Below are 23621 nucleotides of genomic sequence, written 5' to 3'. Positions count from 1 at the left end.
TCATTGTTGGAGGCATTGTAGATGACACCAATAACCCTTGTTTTGCATATACGACACGCTGAGCTGGAGGAGAACCTGCCCAGGTCCAGCCTCAAGGCTGGGTACTTCTTGTTGCCTCACCATACACAAACTGTGTATGCAGCAGGGGGCAATCTAAGTATTGGCAGCAGGGCACCCCAGCTCACAGTTTTGCTTCGTGTGGTAGGGATTTCTCTTGTCCCCAGTCCTGCAGTGCTGTGCCAGCTGTCCTGAGAGACACCATGGCTCGGTGCTGGCTGGAAAGAGCCATGTTTATATATATATAAACATGTATGTACATAAACATACATGTGTGTTTATATATACAGACATATGTAAACATATATGTTTATTTATATGTGTGTTTTTATTTCAGATTATATATATATAAACATATATATATGGAATCATAGAAATGCCCTGTTATCCACATTACATGCATACCTAATTTATAAAGTTTAATTTAGAAATTAGGCACAGTAAGAGATGAACAACCATAAAAACAATATAGTAAAACACTTATAACAGTAGATTGTAATAAAAATTATCTGATTGTGCTCTCTTTCTCTCTCTCAAAAAATCATAGTGTTCTGAACTCACTTTTTCACTTAAAGGAAGCACTTGGCGGCTTCCATCGACATGTCCCAATTGCCAGCGTCTCTACTTTGGTGCTTGGGGGCCATTTCTGAAGTACGGTAAGAGTACTTGAACACAAGCACTATGATACTGCTACAGCGGACCTAATAACTGAGATGGCTCCTAAGTGACAGGTAGCACGTTCAGCACAGATACATTGGACAAGGGGATGATTCGAGTGCTGGGCAGGATACATCAGGATGATGAGAGATTTCATCTGAAATCTACTCAGAACGACTTGCAATTTAAAGCTTATGAATTATTTACTTCTGGAATTTCCATTTAATATTTTTGAACTGAGGTTGGCCACAGGTAACCAAAACTGTAGAAAGTAAATGCGCAGATAATAGGGACCTACTGTGCGTGACAAATGCTATTTTTATATTGTTTACATTTATTTTACTTTCCTCTGCTCTTTCTCTTTCCAAACACATGCCTTCTCTCCCCAGTCAAGTAACCAATATTAATATCTTTTTCTGCTCTTATATAATCATATATTTTACACACACACCCCTTTATTCAGTTATTTGACAGTTATCAAAGACCCTTTCCATAATCAAAGTTTAGTTAGCCTTCTCTAAGCCTTTTTCTCAACTAGGTTTCAACCTTGAACTTTAGTGTCTGTCCTGTCAGACCTGCAACACCCAATTCTAACAAATCTTACACTAGTTAAGGCCAAATTTACACCTTTGATCCCTGTGATATAAAATCAAATTCCTCATCCTTCATCCTAAATATTTGATCACCCTGGTCTGCCTTCAGCAAGAATCCTGTCAAGTTGGTTTAGCCAGAATCTCCCATTGCCTGTAATGTTTCCTTTTAGTAATTTTCCACCCACTGGTTCCCACCCCACTCTTTGGCTCTAACCTCCAACTGGTTAATGCTGTATTTAGAATAGAGCTAAGTGTAACATTAAGGTTTTTCTCCAGTGCAGCACTAGAGTGCAACACTCAGAAGCTACACTTCCTGCTGCAGAAGTCCAGGTCGTGTGACAAGGAAGTAACATTCTTTTTATTGAATCCACATTTATGCTTTTTAATTTATCAAAATGTATTTAATATTCTCTCTAAAGATGGAAAGGGATATCCAAGAAAATTATTTTAAAAGTACTAGTGGGGAAAAAAGATGGGGATTAAACACATTCATTTACTCCTGCTCTTTCCTAAAAGCTTGCTAAAATGAATTCATGTTCTTCTTGTAAGTTGCAAACCCACAATGACACGGAGAATGGAAGAGTGCATAACACACAATTTTGGAAGGTAGAAAGTAGATGTATGTTTTGTAAATTATGTACCAGACCTGAGACAACAAAACCCTGTCAGTGTTGAAGAAAGGCAAGAACGAATCACTTTACACTGTCAATTCCCCAAAGGACCAGAATTGGTGATAACAGGTATCTCTGGGAGGAATTGCTGAATGGGAGATGAGATTAAAGTAGCTTGGTTGAAATTCTATTTAAGAAACAGTCATGGGAGGTGACAACATTAAGATGGTAACATAGGTCACTCCCAAGTTCAGTCTGCCTCACCAGAAGACCATCTACCAACTATCCATAAACGAGACATCACTGTCAAATTCCTAGAGCACAGGGCAAGACTGGAGCATACCGCTGGGCTACCGAGATGGAGAAGGGCCGTATTAGAAAGGTAAGACAATTGGTTTCGCTGTGACCACATGGCCCCTCCCCCAAGCCGGCAGAGCACCGCAATGAGGGGGCCCCTCTGAACCTACAGTGTCTCCGTGGGAAAGGGGGAAAAAGAGCCCAAGTAGACATCCAGACGCCCAAGCATTGCGGGAGCTTCTCGGGAGGCCCCCCTGGGTCTTGCCTCCTAGGGCTCACCAAGAGAATCTGCAAGGCCAGACCATGGGGGATCACGCGTAGATGGAGAAGGGGGGCAGAGCTCATAGCAACCAGGGCTCAGATCCCAGAGGACCACATTCCTTCACACAGCTGTGCCTGCACAGAGATCCCAGCCAGGGAAAGCCTGGGAATTCTCTGTTCAGGGGAAATCTGTGTGAGTGGTAGCCAACATAAGACATTTATTAAAAGTAACATATTAGCCCTGGCTGGTGTGGCTCAGTGGATTGAGTGCGGCCCTGCGAACCACACGATCGCGGTTCAATTCCCAGTCGGGACACATGCCTGGGTTGCAGGCCAGTTCCCAGCAGGGGACTCACTAGAGGTAACCATACATTGATATTTTTCTCCTTTTCTCCTTCCCTTCCTCTTTAAAGATAAATAAATAAAATCTAAAAAAAATTAACAGATTAAAAACTACCAGAATGTTGGTAGAATTGACAAAGAAGTCATGAGGCTAGTTTTTAAAAAACCTTGGTTTGACAAAGTCTTAATACAACCCTCAGAAGAGAAGGCATACTCACCAAAGTCTATGTTTGACGTGAGCATAAGGGTCATGGATGAGGAAGAATTTTCCAAAAGGAGAGTCAAGGACCTTGAGGAACAAGGATCAAGGAAATCTCTCTCCAAAATCAGAATCAGTGTCAAGCAAAGAATTCCTCCCACCCCCAGATTAGAAAGAAGCCCTTATAATGCTTGCTCAACAGAATTTCAGAAGCTACAGGCCATAGCTGGCTGCATGTCTCCCATCCTTTTCTTCTCTGAGTAGAGTCTTTGTGTTTATCCTGTCCCTGCTCCACCATCGCTGTGGTCATTGGAAGAGGACATAAATTCCCTTCTTTCTTCACATGCCGATGGTCCACAAGAGTGCCCTCCAGCCCTCACAGAAGGATGGGGTATCACCCAGGAGTCCCAAACTCAGAACTGGATGCAGTGACCAGATGGGTTGTCTGCTTTGGGCAGGAGAAAGGGGTGATATGTTTTATAGGTAGGAGACACATAAAATAAATCTTAAGTGCCCAGCACAGCAAACAATCACAGAAGTCTCTTTACATTCGTAAAGCCCTTCTTCCCTTCTTTTGGGCACATGCTAGACTATTATTTTCCCCACTTTACTTACATTTAGATGTGGCCATATGTAACTGAGTTTTGCCAGTAAGCTCTGAATATAATAATATATACCATTTCTAGGCCTGGCCCAGAAGTCTCCCAAAGTAATCCTCCCTCTCTGTTCCTATGTACTAGTCAGATTCAGAGATCCGGAGAGGGTTCCAAGGCCCGCAAGGACGGCAGGACCACAGGATAAAACCCACAAACAACAAAAAGCCTGGGTCCTTATAGGACCATGAAGGGACAACAAGAAAAGAGTGAGGAGGGGACCACCAGCTAAGGGTTGAGAAAATTTTTTAGAGTGAAAGGATACGAGCTGTACCAAAGCAAAAAGTGTACCAAAGTTAAACAGGCAGAGAAGACTTCCTTCAGGTTATTGCAATAGGGGAGAGAGGCCAACACTAAGTCTAGCTCCACTACACTGAAACAATGGCTGGGAGAAGCTTTGGACACTTGTGTGTTCTAACTGACCTCACCTAAAGGAACAGTAGGTTTTCCTATTTCTCTGTGACAGGAGGTGATTTTATAACTTGGAGCAAACTGCCTACAAAGTTAGGCACCAGCCCTCCCACAGAGTGGGAGACAGGAGAACCATCTTTCTCAGTGGTTCGCAGATTCCTGATAAAGACAATCCTGGATGTAAAGCTGGCAGGAGGCTTTAAAAAAGACTTACCTCTCAAAGTATCCTTAAAAGAATTTACCATTCCAAGTTTTCTAAAGTAAATGCTCTAAGAAAAAGGAAGTGAGAGGCAGGAAGAAAAGGTCTAACTGAAATATAGTCATGCCGAGGGCAGGTTGTAAGCTGAGGGCCTTCTGGTAAGTTTCCATATTGGAAATGTCCAACCACATCTCAGAACACTGGGTAAAAACAGGCCCACAAGAAGTCACATAATTACAAAATTTAAGAATACTAGGAGTAATCGGTGACCAAGAAGTTTCTACAGAGAAAAAGCAGATCACATAAGGAATTTGGATAACTTTGGACTTATCACAGCCATAGCAAAAGCCAGAAAATAATGGAGCAATGCCTTCAAAATTCTGAAGTAAAGTAATATCTAGCCTAGAATTCTATATGCAGCCAAACTATCACTCAAGTGTGACAATAAAATTAAGTTTATGCAAATTGTTGATTCGTTTCTCATGCCCTCTCTTGGAGGTCATTTTCAAATTCAACAAATTAGTTAACCAAGAAAGAAGAAAACTTGGAATATGGGAATGAGGAGATTAAATACAGAAGAGAGAAAATAACAAAGAACCTCCAGGTGGTGGTGAAGCGAGATTGCCAGAAGACATTTGCACATCAAGCAGAGGGGCAACCACACAGATGGAAGCAACCAGAAAACATTGGGCTTCTTTCCAGATTAACAAAATATCTGATGCATCAGAACATCTCAGGAGATTCAGACAACTGGTATCAACTTTGGAGGTGAGTTCATAGTACCTATATGAAAAATAGAGCAATCAACAAACAAAAATCAGATCCCTATTAATTCCTGAGAAGGTAAGTTATACGGAAAAGGAAAAAGCAATCATTGTGTGCTAGAGACCTCAGCTGTGAACACAGTTATGGACTTAAAACAATATAGTGAGTATTTATCTAACCAAAACAACAGCATGCATCTTACCCGAGGGGAAAAGGAGGCAGGTAGAGTCTATGCATGGGGGAGGGAGGAGACAGAAGAAAGCTACCTCTTCATCTGCCATAATGCACATCAATGCGGGATTCTAAGTAAAATAAGAATCCATTAGGTTATTTAATTATTGGCCCTGAGAGAGGAAAGAGGTCAGGAGAACCAACAAGGACAGCTGGTTTTTGAAGGGGGTAGAAGAGCCTTATAAAACTATTGTAACTTTAAACTGCATGCATGTATATAGTTTGATAAACCAAAGGTAAAATAGAATAAAAAAAGACTAGGGGAGGATTTTCTTTACTAGATATTAAAGCATGCTATTAAGCCATTGTATTTTAATCAACTTGTCATTGGCATAGTAAAGAATGATTAATTAGTGAAATATAAAAATACTAAACCCAAATAGATCCCACTATACATGGGGACATAAATATGAAAAAGTTACAAATTCTGTAGGGAAAACACGTTGGCACAAATGACCACTCCTCTGAAAGAAAACTATATCCTTATCTCCCACAATATATAAAAAAAAATAATTCAAATGGATTCAAGACTTAACTACACAATTAAGCAATTTTACAAATTAGGAAAAATCTAGAAGAGTAGGTATAATTATAAATAAGCATTAAAAAGTAGATTTATTTGACCTTATAAAAACAAATTGTTATATTGGAAAAGATACCCTAGCAAAATCAGTAAAGTAATAACAAGTGATCAATCTATGAAGATATGCTTAAATTTGCAAATAAAGAAAAGTAAGTTAAAGTGGCCATATTGTGAATACATATGTGTGTATACACCTATAGAGAGCTAGATCTCGGATTAGCAATTTTCTTGTTTAGTAGAGCCTGCTATGGGCGAAGCTGTCAGGGGAAGACATTGCGAACAGAAACTGGAATTGTTAAGAGTGTTTTTAAGCAGCAGTCTGTCATTATCAATTTAATGTAGAATTCATACTGCCTCCGACCCAGCAATCTCATGCTTGGATATCTATCACATGAAAATGAACGTGTCAGTGAGTAAGAATTTCAGTACAAGGATGTTTAATGTAGCGTTGTTTGAACAGGCAAAAACTGGCAACCAAGAGGATTTTTTAATGGCACCATTTATGAAAACAGCTTTTTCAATAGGTTAAACCACAAAAACTGAATCAGCACACTCGGTTCCACTTAAACGCTATCCTCGACTCACCACAAAAGCTGGGATTTTTCTTCCCTCTCCTTCATTCCACCCCGGCTCTTACTTTCCTCCATCCAAACACTTTCACATCTCTGAACCCCATGTCCAAAGCTTTTCAACAGACAGAACTCACTCAATTTCTGCTTCTGCACTCACCAGTGTTTCCCATTAAACTGCACCTCCTTTTAATAAGGCACTGCTTTGAAATTCCAAGAAATTGAGCAATGATTATATGGCTAACAAGCAGCAGTCGCTAGTGTCATCCTGTTGATACGCAACACTATCTGTGTAACCGGTGCCTACCAGTTAGATACCTGTCTAACCAACCTTTCTCTGGAAAGGCAAACGCCAATGTCTCCAGAGGTTAACCCCATTCGGTTGATGACATTACCATTCATCCTTATTTTCTTCTTTCTGTTCTACAGTGCCCACATTTTATCCAATAAATATGTAGCTTTGTCATTGGAAGCCACAGTAAATGTCTCAAAAGAGCATGATCATAGTTCCAGTTTTTGTCTTCACCCATGTTGGTCAGAGTGGGAAGGAAGAGACACTCTTTTAAAAAAGATACTTATTTGAAGAGTGGAATGAAAAATCTCACCAGCAACATATAGAAATTAACCAAGAAAATGGTAGAGCTACTCTATGTCAGGGACGACGGGTGAAATTTTTACTGTAACTGTGAGGGCGATGGCCCTTCCCTTCGGCAGCTCGAGAACTCGAGGAACCAGTCAGTGCACCGCTCCTTCCCTCTGTCCAGCAGCCACGTGTATAAGAAATAGTTGCTACTCTGCCTACAGAAGCAAGATTTTTCTCTAGGGAAGGCCCGAAGGTATAACTCTATTGAAAATATATTAGCCCATAAAATCAAGTTACTGCTATTCATTTTTGGGAGCTTACTGGGAAATAAGTCTCTATAGATTATATCATAAGTAAAGATAATAGGAAGCATCTTGAAGAGGTCACACACAAAAGAAGCCATAATTCTCTCATAATGGAGGGAAAAAATCACATTACATGTAGCTTTTCTAGGAAGAGATGTACTGAATGCACCATGAACTTGAAGATACTACGCCAAGGAGAACTAAGTCTCCATGTAAGCTGTCATTTTGATTTAAAGTTATAACACCTTGCTCTCCCTCAATTCCAAACGACATTACATTTAGCAACTCAATGCTCTAAAGTGAGTTCATATAATACAAAAACTACTTCAGTCTCATGCTTGCAAATACCCTGATTAACATAAAGCAATGTGAATAGTGGGGGGTGGGACCACCAGAAATAGTCAAGAGTCCTAGATTCTCGCCCCAAAGCTGACACTAGCTGACCTTGACCTTAAGTGCCAGAACTCATTTTTCTTTCAAGCAACATGGTTAAAAGTACTTGATCTCTAAGTCTCCTGCCAGAAAGCCCATGGCTCTGTGGCTGAATCTAATCAGGACTGAGGAACTAACAGCAATTCAGTCTGGGAACGCGACTGAGCGCCCCCTCTCCTGCGCCCCTCGGTCCCTCAGAATATCTGGTCTTCCCTCCTTTCCATTGTCTTTTTTTCCTCCTCTGACACTTCCCTGCTTTCTGTCAACATCACCGTCCATTATTCTCCAGTAATAATAGTAACATTTATTGAACACTTTCTATGTGCCATACATTTCACATTCGTTTTCTCATTGGATCCTGACAACCACCTTAGTAAACAGGTGAGATGATTTTCTCATTTTCTAGACCATGAGGCTGAAACTTGGACAGTTTTCCTCCCCCTAACCTCCGACTGCTATAGTCCAGTGTATTCAATAGCACAGTCATCAAACACCCTGTATGAACTCTCAGCCATGGGGACGGGGATAAAGGCTCCTATGAGTGATCTTCTCACCGTGTATCTCAGCTCATGATTTTTTTAAAATTCAAGTTTAGTTGGTATACAATATTATACTGGTTATATTAGGTTCAGGTGTACAATATAGTGATTTGACATTATTATACCTTACGGTGTGATCACCACACTAATCCCAGTAATCATCTGTCACTGTGCTAACTTACCACAATATTATCAGCAATATTCCCCTTCTTCTTTTCACCCATACTCCCACCCCTGCCCTTATGGTAACCATCCCTTTGGTCTCTATTTCTATAAGACTATTTCTGGTGGGTTTTTTTTAACAGTTTATTTTATTCTCATTCAAGTGAGTGGGGAAAGAGGAGAGAGAGACAGAAACAGCAATGTCGGAGAGAAACACTGATCAGTTGCCTCTTGCACACACCCCCACTAGGGGTGGAGCCCTCAGCCTAGGCATGTGCATGGGGAATCGAACCAGCAACCTGGGTTACAGGATGACACTCCAACCAATTGAGCCATGCTGGCCATGGCTATAAGCCTATTTTTGTTTGTTTACGCATTGTTTGCTTTGTTTTAGATTCCACATATAAGTGAAACTATGTGGCATTTGTCTTTCTCTGCCTAACTCATTTCATTTAGCATAATACCCTCTAGAACCATTCATGTTGTCCAAAATGGCAAGATTTCATTCTCCTTCATGTCAGCCCATGACGAAAGTGTACTTAAGCGAACCACTTAAGTAAGGTCTGGAGTGTCCGTGGGGCCATTCAAGCTGCTTGGGGAAGCAGCCTTCCCACAGCAACCAGCACAGGTCACAGCTGTGCTCCAGCAGTAATGGGAGCTGGGCTGTGACATGTGCACCTTGACTGAGGGCAAGATTCCCACACTCACAAAAACTAGTCATCGGCAGGTCAGGAACCTGAGACAAACACCTTACCCCCCCCCCTTGTACTCTGTATTTATAAACTGCTCTTATTTCTGCATATACTTTAAACTCACAAAGCTGCTGTGAAGGTGAAAAGAACTACAAGATGCATTATATGGTGGTTCAAAAGAGCAAAAAGGCTTTGTATCTGTCCTTAGAGGGGATGCTCATCCTCTCTAAGCCTCAATCAATTCCCTCATTTGCAAAATGATAAAACTACCTATTTTCAAGGGCTTTTATACAGATTAAATAAGATAATTTCTATCACCTCACACCTATTAGAAGGACTGTTATCAAAAAGACAAGAAATAGCAAGTGTTGACAAGAACGTAGAGAAAAGGGACCCTTGTGCATTGTTGGTAGGAATGTACATTGGAGCAGCCACTATGCAAAACAATATGGAGACTCCTCAAAAAATTAAAAATAGAACTTCCTAAAAAAGTACTTCAACAACAAAAAAATAGAACTACCATGGGATCCAGCAATTCCACTTCTGGGTACTTGTCTGAAGAAAATAAAAACACTAATTAAGAGCCCTGGCTGGCATACTTCAGTGGATTGAGCGCGGGCCTGCGAACCAGGCGATCAAAGTTCGATTCCCAGTCAGGGCACATGCCTGGGTTGCAGGTCGGTTCTTTGCAGGCCAACTACCAGCAGGGGACGCACAAGAGGCAACCATACATTGATGTTTCTCTCCCTCTCTCCTTCACCTCTAAAGATAAATAAATAAATAAATAAATAAATTTTTTTAAAAAGGCAAAGTCGGGATTTGAACCTAGGTCTTTAAAAAATAACAACACTAATTAAGAAAGGTAAATGCACCCCCATGTTCATCAAAGGATTATTTATGATAGCCAAGTGTTCCGTCCCGCGGAACAGTCAACTGGGGTCCCGAGTCTACCTGAAACGGATGTATAGGGATGGGAACAAGAGGTGCGGAGAAAGGCAGCAAGACAAAGGATTCTGATCAAGCTGCAAATTTTATTTTAGGCGGGGCTGTTATATAGAGGGCAGGGGAAAAGGGGAAGTAGTCCTGATAGGTTGTCCTGTGCATGCTCACTGCATGCTCCTGGCGACGATTGGTAGGTGGGCGCGTGATCAGCATCTTGATTGGTAGTTAGTACTCGTGATCCAGGGATGCCCCCAAGGGTGGGGCCACGGGGCTTGGCTGCAATATCCTGTTTGGGTTGCCTCAGCCAAGCCCTCCTGGTGCGATCTTCTTGATGGATTGCATCCGCTATCTTTAGGCCCCGACAGCCAAGATGCAGAAACAACCTGTGTTCACCGACAGATAAATAATAAAGAAAACATGGAATATATACACAATGGAATATTATTCAGCCATAAAAAGATTGAAATCTTGCCATCTTTAACAACATGGGTCCATCCATGTTGGACATCGTGATAAGTGAAATAAGTCAGACAGAGAAAGAAAAATAGTGTATGATCACACTTATATGTAGAATCTAAAAACAAAACAAAAACAAAAAACAAAAAAATTAGAAGCTGAGCTCATAGATACAGAGATCAGATTGGTGTTTGCCAGAGGCAAGAGGCGGGCATAACAGATGGAAGGGATCAAAGGGCACAAAAAATAAACAAGCCATGGAGATGTAATGCACGGCATGGTGATTCTTTATTTTATATTTGAAAGTTGCTGAGAGAATAGATCTTAAAAGTTCTTAACACACACACAAAAGTTTTTTGTTACTGTATGTAATGAAAGTGCCTATTTTCAAGGGTTTTATATAGGACTGTGTAAGATAATTTATATCACCTCACATGTTAACTAGGCTTATTGTGGTTTCATTTTGCAAGATATATTAATATCAAATCATTATGTTGGGCACCTTAAACTGATATATCATTATACCTCAATTTGAAAAAATAAGATAATCCTGCAATCAGTGCATAAAAAAATAATGTATGTGAAATTCTTGACATAGTAAGCACTTAGTAAATATTAGATACAGATGTAAGTATAGACAATCAGGGGTTTTATATAAAGATACACACACATACACATGTGCAAACACACAGATGATAGAACACACACACAGAAGTGAGTCTGAACATACAGAATCTGATGCTTACTCTAAGCCTTGTGAAAATTGTTCAGACCCTGCAATATGCTCAAATACCGCATTGCAACACAACCACAAAGAATGTCATCTTTCTCTTTTTCCAAAGAGTTTGAGAAAGTCTGGGAAAACAATGTAAGGGGATAGCAGCAGCGCCAGAGGCCCTGGACGTTGTTTCTTTTTACTGCGAAGGTCTCTGGAGCCACCTGGTGGCCGTTTTGTGCAGCATCCCATCACGACAAGCTCCACAGAGGCTGTGAAGTCTGAGCTTTCCAAAGGCCCCCTCGGATATTGAGATGAATCGTTTTCCTTCACTGAAAAAAGTACCTTATCCTGTCTCAGATGAAAACAGGGCCTAAAGCTTTCTCCGTCACTCACAAACATATCTCGGAGGTTTTTTTATTGAATTATCCCAACTACATACTCTCCCTGAGAAGCGCACGGTGGGTCCTTATAGATTCTGCCGCTGCCAGTCAATGGGAGAGAGAGGCATGTTTCAGGACTGACCACTGCATGATTGGAAAGAGCTTTAATAGAGGTGTATAGACAGAAATAAGGCTTGGGAGGGAAGCTACCGGAATACAAAAAACAGAACTAAGGACAGGACAGGAGCCAGAGCTGAGCGGAAGGAAGAATTCAATTCAATAAATTTTTTCGAGCTCTGGGGACCGTGGGTCATGCTCCCTGCTGAGGGCTAGGGACCTGAGCAAGGCTATAACTCGTTAAGAAGCTCGCCTAGGAAAGATCTTCAGGAAGCACTAAATAATTCCCACCAACACTGTGTTAGAAATTCTCCAGGTAGCCCAAACAGGCAGTGGTCTGGGGAAAGAGCCCCATCAAGTTTATAAAGCTACTTACTTCTTGGACATAAATGTGTTGCTAGACCAAAGGAAAATTTAATCCACATACACCATGGCTGCTTTGGAAAGAAAAAAGAAACCTTTCCCTATCTTTTCCCCAGTGAAAAATCTTTCACTTTTTCGAGAGCAAGTTTAAAGCATCAAGTCCTCCATAATATCTTCCCCAACCAACTAAATCTCAAATCATTCCTCCATCGATTCTGTGAATTTAGGGCACCCCACGCCCCTTATTTTATTACTTCATACTTTGCATCGTCTCCCAGTAAACTCAATTATTCATATATCTTATCTCCCCTTTCACCGCAATAAATGTTTTACACTTTGAAGGCAGGGAACAAGTCCTCAATTTCTGCCGTTTCTAAATCCCAACTCTCCCTTCCCTTCCTCTGGTCTTACCTCCCGTCAGGCATACGCTCACTCATTTGAACTCCCCACATCTAAACTCACATTTCTCTTTTCTCTTCTAATCCCCGAGAAAGAAGTGTCCCTGATTCTGCTTAAAGATAACTTTCCATCATGTTCTGATTTCCATCTCTATTCCCTTTTCCCAAACATAAAACTCCATCAACCCATCTCTCCTTCTCACGTATCTACAATCTCTCTTTCCGCGGTTCTCTTACTCTCAGCCTGTGTGAAGAATCTAATCTCTCACCCTTGAAAGACTTGTCCAGCTGCTGCCCAATTCTCTCCTTCGTGTCCTACCCGACAGTCTGTAGTCACAGTCCTCACTCTCTCCTTCCCCAGTTCCTGCTTGACCCACTCAGTCTGCTTCCACCCTCAACAAGTGTTCTCATCCGGTTAGCAAAGTCCTCTCAAATGCTGGATCCAACTGACTTTTTTATTTCCTATATTATTTGATCTTTTGTAGTACTTGATTCTGTTGTCCACTTGCTCCTCCTTCAATTTTCCCCAAGGTACTCTTTATTCGATAGGTATTTATTAACCCCTCACTATGTACCATGCTCCTTCCTAAGCCTGAGGCAACAAATGGAAAGAAATGGCCCCTGGCCTCCAAGAGTTCACAATCTAGCACAGAAGGCTGAGCGTAACGTAAGGAGAGTGCAGAAGTATCCCAGTCTTCCGGTTCTCATGATGAACCTCTGCATGTTCCCCCTTCCCTACCAAACGTCTCACCGATTTTTTATTGCACACCCTGTCCATGTACACATCTCCAATATACGTGTAAATATAGGCATCTATACTATTGTTGGCTAATATCTCAATATAATACGGTGCTATTTGTCATTATCTACACTGGGTATAAAACCACATTTCTTTTTTTAAAGCATTTTAAACTTAATTATTGTTCAAGTACAGTTTTCTGTCTTTTACTCTCACCCCAACCCACCCCCCAGTGCTCCCCACCTCCCTCCCATCCCCCCCACCACCTTAGTTTTTGTCCATTTGTCCTTTATACTCATTCCTGTGAGTCCTTCCCCTTTTCCCCTGAAATTCTCTCCCCTCTCGCCTCTTGTCCCTGTCTGCCTGTTCTGTATTTCAGTGTCTTTGTATATATTTTGCTTGCTTATAAAACCACATTTCAAAGAGTCTTCTACATGACTGCACAAAAAAGTTACTTGGTGATAAAACTGAGAAAGAGATTAAACTTGTAGTGAGAAAACACACCAGCTCAAGAATGTGGAGAAGACAGAGACTTTACACACTGCTGGTGGGAATATAAATTGGTATAGCCACTATGAAATATAGAATAGAAATTTCTGAGAAATTTAAAAACAACTACCATATCACCCAGAAATTCTACTTGTGGGTGTATCTCTGAAACGGTGAAATCACCACCTCAAAGAGGCACCAGCACCTCCATGTTCATGGCAGCATTAGTTACAACAGCTAAGATAAAAGAACAACCTAAGCATCCAGTAAAGGATTAATAAAGAGAAAGTGATGCATATGTCCAATAATATTCCAATAATAATGGAATACTACTCAGCCATAAAGAAGAAAATTCTGCCATTTTATTTATAACAAAATGGGTGAGCCTTGAGGGCATTATGCTAAGTGAAATAAGTCAGACAGAAAAATGAAAACATTGTATGACCTCAGTTATATGGGCAATCTAAAAACCATAAAGTCTCAGGGCCTTGACCAGGTGTGTGGGTACAAAGGCAGGTAGAAGAATGCTCCTTAGACACGGTGCCCTCGGCGGTCCTGGCATCTGTCTCTTGCTTCAACAGGGTTGGGACGAAACAGACCCAGGGACGCCCCTCCTTTCCAACTCTCTTCCAACTTCTTTTTTAGTCACCATCTTCAAAACCACCTCCGCTTTCCTCAGCCTCCCAGACCAGCCGGCACCATTTTTTCGGCCTTAATTCTTCACTGCCGAACAACCATGAGCTCCCAAATTCGCCAGAATTATCCTACCAAGGTGGAGACGGCAGTCAACCGCCGGGCCAACCTGCATCTTCGGACCTCCTACACCCACCTCTCTCTGGGCTTCTATTTTGATCCGGACGGTGTGTCTCTGCGGGGCCTCTTCTTCCCAGAGTGGGCAGAGGAGAAGCATGAGGGCTCTGAGCGTCTCTGAAAGCTGCAAAACCAGCATGGTGGTCACATTCTTCTCTAGGACATGACATAGCCTTCCCAAGATGAGTGGGGTAAAACTCAGGACGCCATGGAAGCAGCCTTGGCCTTGGAGAAGACCGTGAACCAGGCCCTTTTGGATCTGCAGGCCCTGGCTTCCACTGACACAGACCCCCCTCTCTGTGACTTCCTGGAGAACCATTTCCTGGACAAGGAGATGAAGCTCCTCAAGAAGATGGGCAACCACCTGACCAACATTCGCAGGCTGGGCGGCTCCCAGGCTGGGATGGGAGAGTATCTCTTCAAAAGGCTCACCCTCAAGCACAACTAGGAAGCCTCTGGAGCCCAGAGGCCTTTGAGGGGCCCCTCTGCATTTCCCTGGTATCTGGCTTTTGCCTGAGCCTGATAACCCTGAAACCCCACCCCTGGAACTCTCTCCCATGCACTGGGCCAAATGGAAACAATAAAGCTTTTTGCAGAAAAGAAAAAAAAGTTCCTCATAGAACAAATTTTGGATACATGATGTCTAAACTTTCATTGGCTCCGTATTCACCACGACGTGCCCACCACAACTTTACTGAGACTCCAGGCTAAAATTACATCCCACAAACACTTACCATGCGTCTGTTACATCAGTTGCTAAGTTACAAGAGACACAAAGGGAAAAATAGCGACACCTCTGCTCTATTAAAGCTCACAATGTAATGAAAGTAACAGAAATACATGTAAAAATTCCCAGCACAGGCAGACTCTGAAAAGCGCTATAACATAATATATCAAAGAAGCTCGGGTATGGACTAAGCTACTATAACAAAGAGGACCGAGACAGAGTCATTTAAAGAAGAGAGTTTATTTCATTATCGTGTATCATTTGATATGGAGCTGTGGAGAAAGGAAAAGTCCCCTAGCGTAAGCAACACCGTGAAGATGGTACACTCTGTCCCCCTGGCCTCATGCTGCTTTGCTCTTCCGCAGGTGTAACCCTCCGCGACCACCCAGCATTAGTCTTCAGTGTCCTGGGAGTTCACGCCCCACACCAGAAAGCCTGCGAATGCTTTCGTGAAAGTACTGAAATGCTCATTCATGCCAGGACGTAAACGAAAGGTTAAATGTCTGCCATGTCTGGGACCTCCAGCCTCTGGATAGATCACAACAGGTTTAAAGACAATACAATATATTTTGTCATGGAATTCTGAGCAGGACTTAGACAGAGATGAATCTGTAAATCTCGAAATAAACCACCTATTCTTAAAACCCACCTAGGAGAGAGGTTGACTATTAACTGTGTTGGTGCAACATATGAAGAATTTTTAAAAGCTCGCACCCCAAGGGTAGACCTGCTCTCTACGCCCAACCAGCTTCACCCACAGACATTGGAGGAACTGACCCCACACTTGGAGCATCCCTCCAACAGTCGATCTTGAACTAGTTGAGGGATTTATCATACGAGGCTAATAGGATCAGAAAATCGGGCCATTGGAGCTTCTCTACTAAAACAATCATTCTGACACAATATTTCTCCATGAACTTTAAGTAGCTCTTGCCTCATCTTAAAATACGTCTGATCATTCTTACACAGGATGAGGCAGATTTGGAAACACTATTGATCATTATTGGATTACTGTGTCCGTAGCAGTTAGTTTGATCTCCAAAGGAGAAAAACTACCATAAATATAGTTCTTGTCATCCTCTTACAGTTTACTGTCTACTGCTAATGTGATTAATAGTAGGATCACTTTTATTTTGTAACAGAGTGAAGTGCTCGGTCTCTCTGACTCCATCATGTTCAAGTCTGCATGATTCCTGTGGCCTTCAGCTAATAGCTCCTGCTTTAGACACGCTCCTTGTTAGAGGAACCGTTCTTGGGGCACGAGTGTTTACAGAAACAGTCCTTCCGGTTTCCCTTCCTTGACATAAAAGAAGCCCACACTCTACTTTCTCAGATAGATTTGAGGAACTAACAGGACTCTCACCTTCTTGGTTGCTGCCTTCCTGATCAACAATCCCTTCCTTACTGCAGACTCAGACATTTGGAGTTTTGGCCTTTGGAAGCGTATGGACTTCGGACTGGAACCAACCCTTCCCTCACCCCACTGCACTCCATTTAGATCCTATACGGCAGTCCCACCAGAGTCTAAGATGAAGTTGCTTATTGGTCAAGTAAAAGTACTTGTGGCCACTAAATCACCACATTCCCCCATGACATGCTAGTGTGCAATCACCAGCTTAGCATTTGACCCCAAATAACCTTGAAGAACTGTTGTGTTAATATGCCTTCTTGCCATAGTTTGTTTTTTTACAAAATATTCTGAGCAATCCGACTTTGTAAAATTTATATTTTTTTTCACAGTTAAATTTATGTTTTAAAGTCCTCTAGTTTTGATGAGGTAGACCCAAACTAACAATCTGCTTTCCAACACTCATAATAGCATAGCCCTGTCTCCACACGTCACATTGGTTTTGAGAACTATGTCCTGTGGGGCTGACTCAGAACACGTTCAGAGGTTTGGACTTTGTTTTCTCAAAAACAAAAATTTCCTTACTTTATATCCAAATCACTGGTCACTGGTATGTAAAAAGTGCCGAAATTTCTTCTGCTAACTTGTGACAACTCAATAGAAGTTCTTTAATGCCATCTTTTTTTAAAATTCAATATCATGTCGCCTTTATCATAGCTACAACTAATCAGTAAAAACTCACATTTTCGGTCCTTTTACTTGAAACATACTGTATTGATTCACCACCATGAAATAGGAAACAACAACAAAAAACTTTCAGAAGTTTGGAATAAAATTATTTGTTTAATTATAAAACAAAAGTATTTTGGGCCTGACTTTAAGTATTTTCATTAGAAGGAAAAAGAAGTTTTAAGTGGGGCTTGCCATAATTAGCCAATTTTTATTAATATCATAATACTTACCTGCCCCTTTGTATGCAAAATAAATTCTGAAAAAAGAATGGCCTTTTTCTACCAAATCTTAAAGAATGAAAGCACGTGGCTTTGTTTGATCATTTAAAAAATTCAACAATGCTTAGACACATTTAACAATTTGTCTTAATTCTTTGTAGTCTGTGCTATAAACACACACACCGATTTTTTCCTAAACATTTTGTAAATGATTATTTTCTCACTTCACTAGAAATAAAAAAGTGTAAGACTCTAGTCCTACCACAAGGCGGCAGCCCATGGTAATTTGATCTTCAAAGGACTTGAACATCTCCCTTCCGAAACTCAGTAACCACAAAAAGAAATACACAAGAAAACAAGCACAGTCCGCCGCGGCCACCACCACCACCACCACCACCCCCCACCCCACCCCCAGGCGCCTCTCTACTAGTAAAGGACAGTCACGGAAAATGCTGTGAATGTTGATGTCCCTTAGATTTTTCTAATCAGACTAGTTCTGGGAATGCTGTACACCCAATCCACAGACATTGCAATTGGGGTAGCAACCATGCTACCCTGAGCCCGGTTGCAACTCAGAGGAGTAAATCACTGGTTCACACTCTCTCTTCCTCCATACCCCTCATATTTTGCAAACAACTGAAAACATTCAGTGACAGTAACTCTGCTTTAGGTTTGGAATGCTTGAGTGGGCTTGGTGAAGGCAAGGAGTAAACATGGGGTTTAAGGGCTTAATCACCTAGTGGGTAGGGTTTATGAAGTTCAGGGTACGAGATTTGCACGGCTGAAAGGGAAAATTACACTCAGAGACTCAGACTCCCGACTCCTCGGCCATAACTAACAGCCACGTCACAGAGTTGCCGTGAAGTTTTAAGTGAGCTACCCTAAGGCTGCGGAGTAGGTGGACACATCCTCCTGGCACCCAACCAGATTCACAGCTAAATTGCAGAGCAATCAATCTCAATGACAAACCGAAGGACTGCTGAACAGGGGTATTACATCCAAGGATTTATAGAAGAAACTACACAGAGACTAAGAAGGGCAGAGACGTGGAGAAGGCTGGCCCCCCTTCCAGGGGCAGCAGCTAAGAAGCCAGAGGGACATCTCAGCTGGAAAAGTCCCACCTGAGGAGTATGAGGTCTCGGCCTCATGCTAAGACCCCCAACCCAGGGTACCAGGGCCAGGAAGGGGAACCTGCATAGAATCTGTGAGAGAAAATTAGTGCAAACTCTGTCTGCCAGAAAGAGGAGGGGGTCGTCTAGACTCCCAGGTACTCTCCTAAAGGGGCAAACTCCCAGGCGCTCTCCTAAAGGGGCAATGCAAAGGGACTCGCTCTCAGACATTCACCCAAGGCTCTGGTAGAGGGGTGGTGACTGAGGGCACACAGAAGCCATAATGAGATCTGGGTGCCATGGCTCTGGAAAGGGATCTGGAGGGTTGGCTGCCGAGGTCGTGGTCCTGTAGGACGTTGCCTCAGGTTGGAACCTCAGGGTTGGACACTGTGGGGCTGACTTTCCCCGCAAGTCCCCCCAGTTGCCACAGATGAAGAATATCCATGACTGAGATACGATGTGATCTGCTTGGGGAGGAAAAGTGAGCAGTGGCCACTTTCTCTAGGGAAAAAGGCCAGCAGCAGCCAGTTTCTCCAAGGAGAAAAAGGCCTCTAGGCCCCTCCTCCAGGGCCTTTTATTGGGTTGTAATACACAGGAATACAGGGCGGCAAGGATCAAATAGTAGATAACATTTCAAAGAAATCTGAGGGCTTACTATGAGTCAGAGTCTGTCAGGAACAGAGTTTGGGGGTTTCCTGCTTGAACCCTTAACATATGAATGAAAACACTCTTAGCAGAGCAGATTTTACAGGTTTATCAGGAAGTCTTTGTGATGCCAGATTTTCCCCAGGACACTCTCTAGCAAGGCAAGGAGCTGCACCTCTCCCCAACAGGTATTCAGGCCTAAGGGGATTAGAGCCAGGAAGCGTTTCTTCCAGAGAACATGGGGAATGGGGTGTGGGGGACAAAAGTCTATTGCTCTTTGTTGAAGCCACCCCCAGTCCTCCCATGAAGGCCTCCCAAGTGATCGAGTCTGGCTTAGGTTGCCCCCCACTGTGAGGGGTCTTACCCGTCACTGACTTCCAACCAAGCTTTGGGGACAGGGAGGGGAAACTGAGGCAGCGTTAGCTACCAGAGACAAGCTTTGTCTCCTGCGGTGGCATTCCAGAGGTTGTCGCTCGCCCTTAGCCACAAAGGGTCAAGATACAATTCCTAGAACCAGGCAGAGCGGTCTACAAGAGGACACTCCTATTCTTACAGCACCAGCCGGGGGAGTGCAGTAGCCCGGTTCTCCAAATACTGGTGACAGCACCCTACCACGCTCGAATCCAGCAGAAAGGACTGTTGGCTGCACCCAACAGGGGCCTGCATGCTTTTTCTGAAGAAACTATAGGCAGACTCTCAGGCAGTCATTGAACTGTGTGGCTTTGGCATGGGGGCCAATTTTCCCTCCATACAAGCACAGGTTAGGAAGGCACTGTGCCCAAAGGAACTTGTCAGGTCTCTGGTGGTGCAGCTGTGGAGCTAAGGGGAGGTGTGCAGCATGATTCCCTCCCACAGGCAAGCACCACCCCCAGAGGAGGGCCACCTCCATCTGTTTCTTCGAGTCCCACTGTCCCCATCCTGCTGGGTTCAGTTCCATGGGAGGAAAGTAGCTCCTCTCAGAGCTGAGGCATTCCGAGTACATCCTGCTCAGAGGCTCCAGCCCACGGTGCGAGCAGGTGTGCCTGCAGAGCTAAGGGGAAGAGTGCAACTCAACCCCCTCCAGAGGTCCAGCTGGTGTCATCCCAAAGGAAGACTGACTTGGTCTGTGTGCCCAAGTTCTAGTGGACCCATCCTGCCAAGCTTGCTCCTGCAGTGGGGACAGCTGGATGCCCTGAAACTGAACCTGTGGCAGGCTCCTTGTGGGGGAGCTCCAGTTGGAGACTCTAGCAGATACCGAGCTGAATGGCTCTAGAGTAGATGCCACATTCTCCCCTTTGCCTGATCACACTGCCCCTAAAGAGAGGACCAACTAGCCCTGTCCTCCTGACCCAGTCTTGAGCCCCATGGAAGGGTCAATGGGGTGTGGCCAGCTTGGTCCCGTTCTACAGCCTTTCTTCAAAAGACTCTAGAGGAAGTCCAGGCAACCTGGGTTGGGGGGCAGAGTAGTCAACATGTGAACACTGACCCTGGGGAGCCTTGGATTTTACTGATCTACCCCCAGATCACAGCTTCAGAAAGCCAGTTCTGGTACACAGCCTGGCCTGTCTCCCACGCACGCAGGCCCAGTAGACACAGCCTCAAGCAGTGAATAACATGGTAGCTACAGATGGGTAGCCCAAGGCGGGTTACACACATCGACCTGCACCAGAACCCTAGCCGAGGGAGCCCCAAACCAACACAATCGGTTCCAGGCTTCAAACCACACCAGAGCTTGACCCTACTGGCCACATAAACAGCATAACCAAAGGGATGCTCTGATAGTCACCAGACTCTGCAGGGAACAATTCCGCCTCAGGGTGCAACCCCTGACCAGTGACTCATGCATAGTGAACAAGGTCTATCTTTATACTCAGCAAGCCTGAGGACTAACATTGCCCATGAATGGGACAACAGCATTCAGGACTCAACTACAACAGGAGAGGCTATATAACTCACAGGAGAAACATTTGGGGAGCATTTAGCTCAGGTGATCTAGAAGATTGCACCACTGAGACCCACAAGGTGCCTGTATCATAAAGCCTTCAAAACAAGCTTAGGAGTCATAGCAAATCTATCTAATATACAGAAGCAAATGCACACAAAAAGGCGGACAAATGGGGAGACAAAGAAATAAGCCCCAAATGACAGAATAAGAGGGATTCCAAGAAAAAGAATGAAATGAAAGCAATCAAAATACCAGATGCAGGGTTTAAAACAATGATTATAAGGATGCTCAAAGACGCTAGGGGAGGAACAGATTATCTCAATGAGGACATTAACAAATGTTGTGGCAGTGGGAGAAACTCCAGCCTCACAGGAGAGTTGGTTGGAGAGACCCACAGGGTCCTAGACCATACACAAACCCACCCACCCAGGAATCAGCACCAGATGGGCCCAATTTGATTGTGGGTGGCAGTTGAAGTGACAGAAAGCCTGCTAAGAGCCAAGCAATGGCCTTGTTCCCTCTCGGAGCCCTCCCCCACAGACAGGGAGTTGCCCCACCCTAGAGAATACCTAAGGCCCCACCCCTTACAACAAGTGCACCAAAATAAAGAAATATGGCTTAAATGAAATAACAGATCAAAACTCAAAAAAAAGAGAACTAAACATGAAGAAATAGCCCACCTATCAGATGCAGACTTCAAATCACTGGTAATAAGGATGCTCACAGAAATGGTTGAGTATGGTCACAAAATAAAGGAAAAAGTGAAGGCTATGCAAAGTGAATAAAGCAAAATATACAGGGAACCAACAGTGAAGGGAAGGAAACAGGGACTCAAATCAACAGTTTGGAGCAGAAGAAAGAAATAAACATTCATCCAGAACATAATGAAGAAACAAGATTCAAAAAAATGAGGAAAGTCTGAGGAATCTCCAGGAAAACTTTAAACGTTCCAAAATCTGAATCATAGGTGTGTCAGAAGGGTAAAAGAAAGAGCAAGATACTGAAAATGTATTTGAAAAAATAATGAAGGACAACTCCCCCAATCTGGTGAGGGAAATGGACTTCCAAGAAGCCCAGGAAGCTCAGAGTCCCAAAGAAGTTGGACCCAAGGAGGGACACACCAAGGCACATCATAATTACATTACTCGAGATTAAAGATAAGGAAAGAATCTTAAAAACATCAAGAGAAAGGGAGGCAGTTATCTACAAAGGAATTCCCATAAGACTATCAGCTGATTTCTCAAAAGAAACCTTGCAGGTAAGAAGGGGCTGGGAAGAAGTACTCAAAGTCATGAAAATCAAGGACCTACATCCAAGATAACTCTATCCAGCAAAGCCACCATTTAGAATGGAAGGGCAGATAAAATGCTTCCCACATAAGGTCATGTTAAAAGAGTTCATCATTGCCAAGCCCTTATTATATGAAAAGCTAAAGGGACTTATCTAAGCAAAAGAAGATGATCAAAAATATGAATAATAAAATGACAATGAACTCACAACTATCAAAAACCAAACCTAAAAAGAAAAACTAAGCCAACAACTAGAACAGGAACAGAATCACAGAAATGGAGCTCACATGAAGGGTTACCAGTGCGGGGGGGGGGGGGGGGGCCNCGGTGGGGGGGGGGGACGTTGGGGGATAAGGTACAGAGAATAAAAAGCATAAATGGTAGGTACAAAATAGACAGGGGAGGTTAAGAATAATATAGGAAACGGAGAAGCCAAAGGACTTGTATGTATGACCCAAGGACATGAACTAAGGTGGGGTAATGCTGGTGGGAGAGGGGTGCAGAGTGGAGGGGAATAAAAGGGAGAAAAATGGGACAATTGTAATAGCATAAGCAATAAAATGTACTTTAAAATAAGTATTTATACAACTCAACACCAGGAAGACAAATAATCCAATTAAAAAATGGGCAACGGATCTGATTAGACACTTCTCCATAGATGGCCAATAGACCTAAAAAGATACTCAGCATTAGTAGTCAAATTAAATGCAAATTAAAACCAAATGCAAATGCAAATTAAAATGATATATCACCTCTTGCCTACCAGAATAGCTATCATCAGTAAATCAACAAATAAGCACTGGTGAGGATATAGAGAAAAGGGAATCCTAATGCACTGTTGGTGAGAATGCACACTGGTACAGACATTGTGGAAAGCAGCATGGAGTAATTCCCCCCCAAATTAAAAATGGAATTACCTTTTGAGCCAGTGATCCCACTTCCAAGAATATATATCCTAATAATCCCCAAACACCAATTCAAAAAATATATGCACCTCTATGTTCATTGCAGTGTTATTTGCAATAGCCAAGATCTGGAAACAGCCGAAGTGCCTACCAGTAGATGAGTGGATAAAA

The 23621-nt window shown here is 42.9% G+C and overlaps 1 pseudogene; it reads left to right on the top strand.

Annotated features, from left to right (window-relative positions):
- The first annotated feature begins 14361 nt into the window (after window positions 1–14361).
- LOC119000912 (ferritin light chain-like) lies at window positions 14362–15095 on the top strand (annotated as a pseudogene).
- The last annotated feature ends 8526 nt before the right edge of the window (window positions 15096–23621 follow it).

Source organism: Sturnira hondurensis, unplaced genomic scaffold, assembly GCF_014824575.4.
Source record: "Sturnira hondurensis isolate 20B ecotype Veracruz unplaced genomic scaffold, ASM1482457v3 Scaffold0016462, whole genome shotgun sequence".
Classification (NCBI taxonomy): Eukaryota; Metazoa; Chordata; class Mammalia; order Chiroptera; family Phyllostomidae; genus Sturnira; species Sturnira hondurensis.
This window is presented reverse-complemented; position numbering and strand designations above follow the sequence as displayed.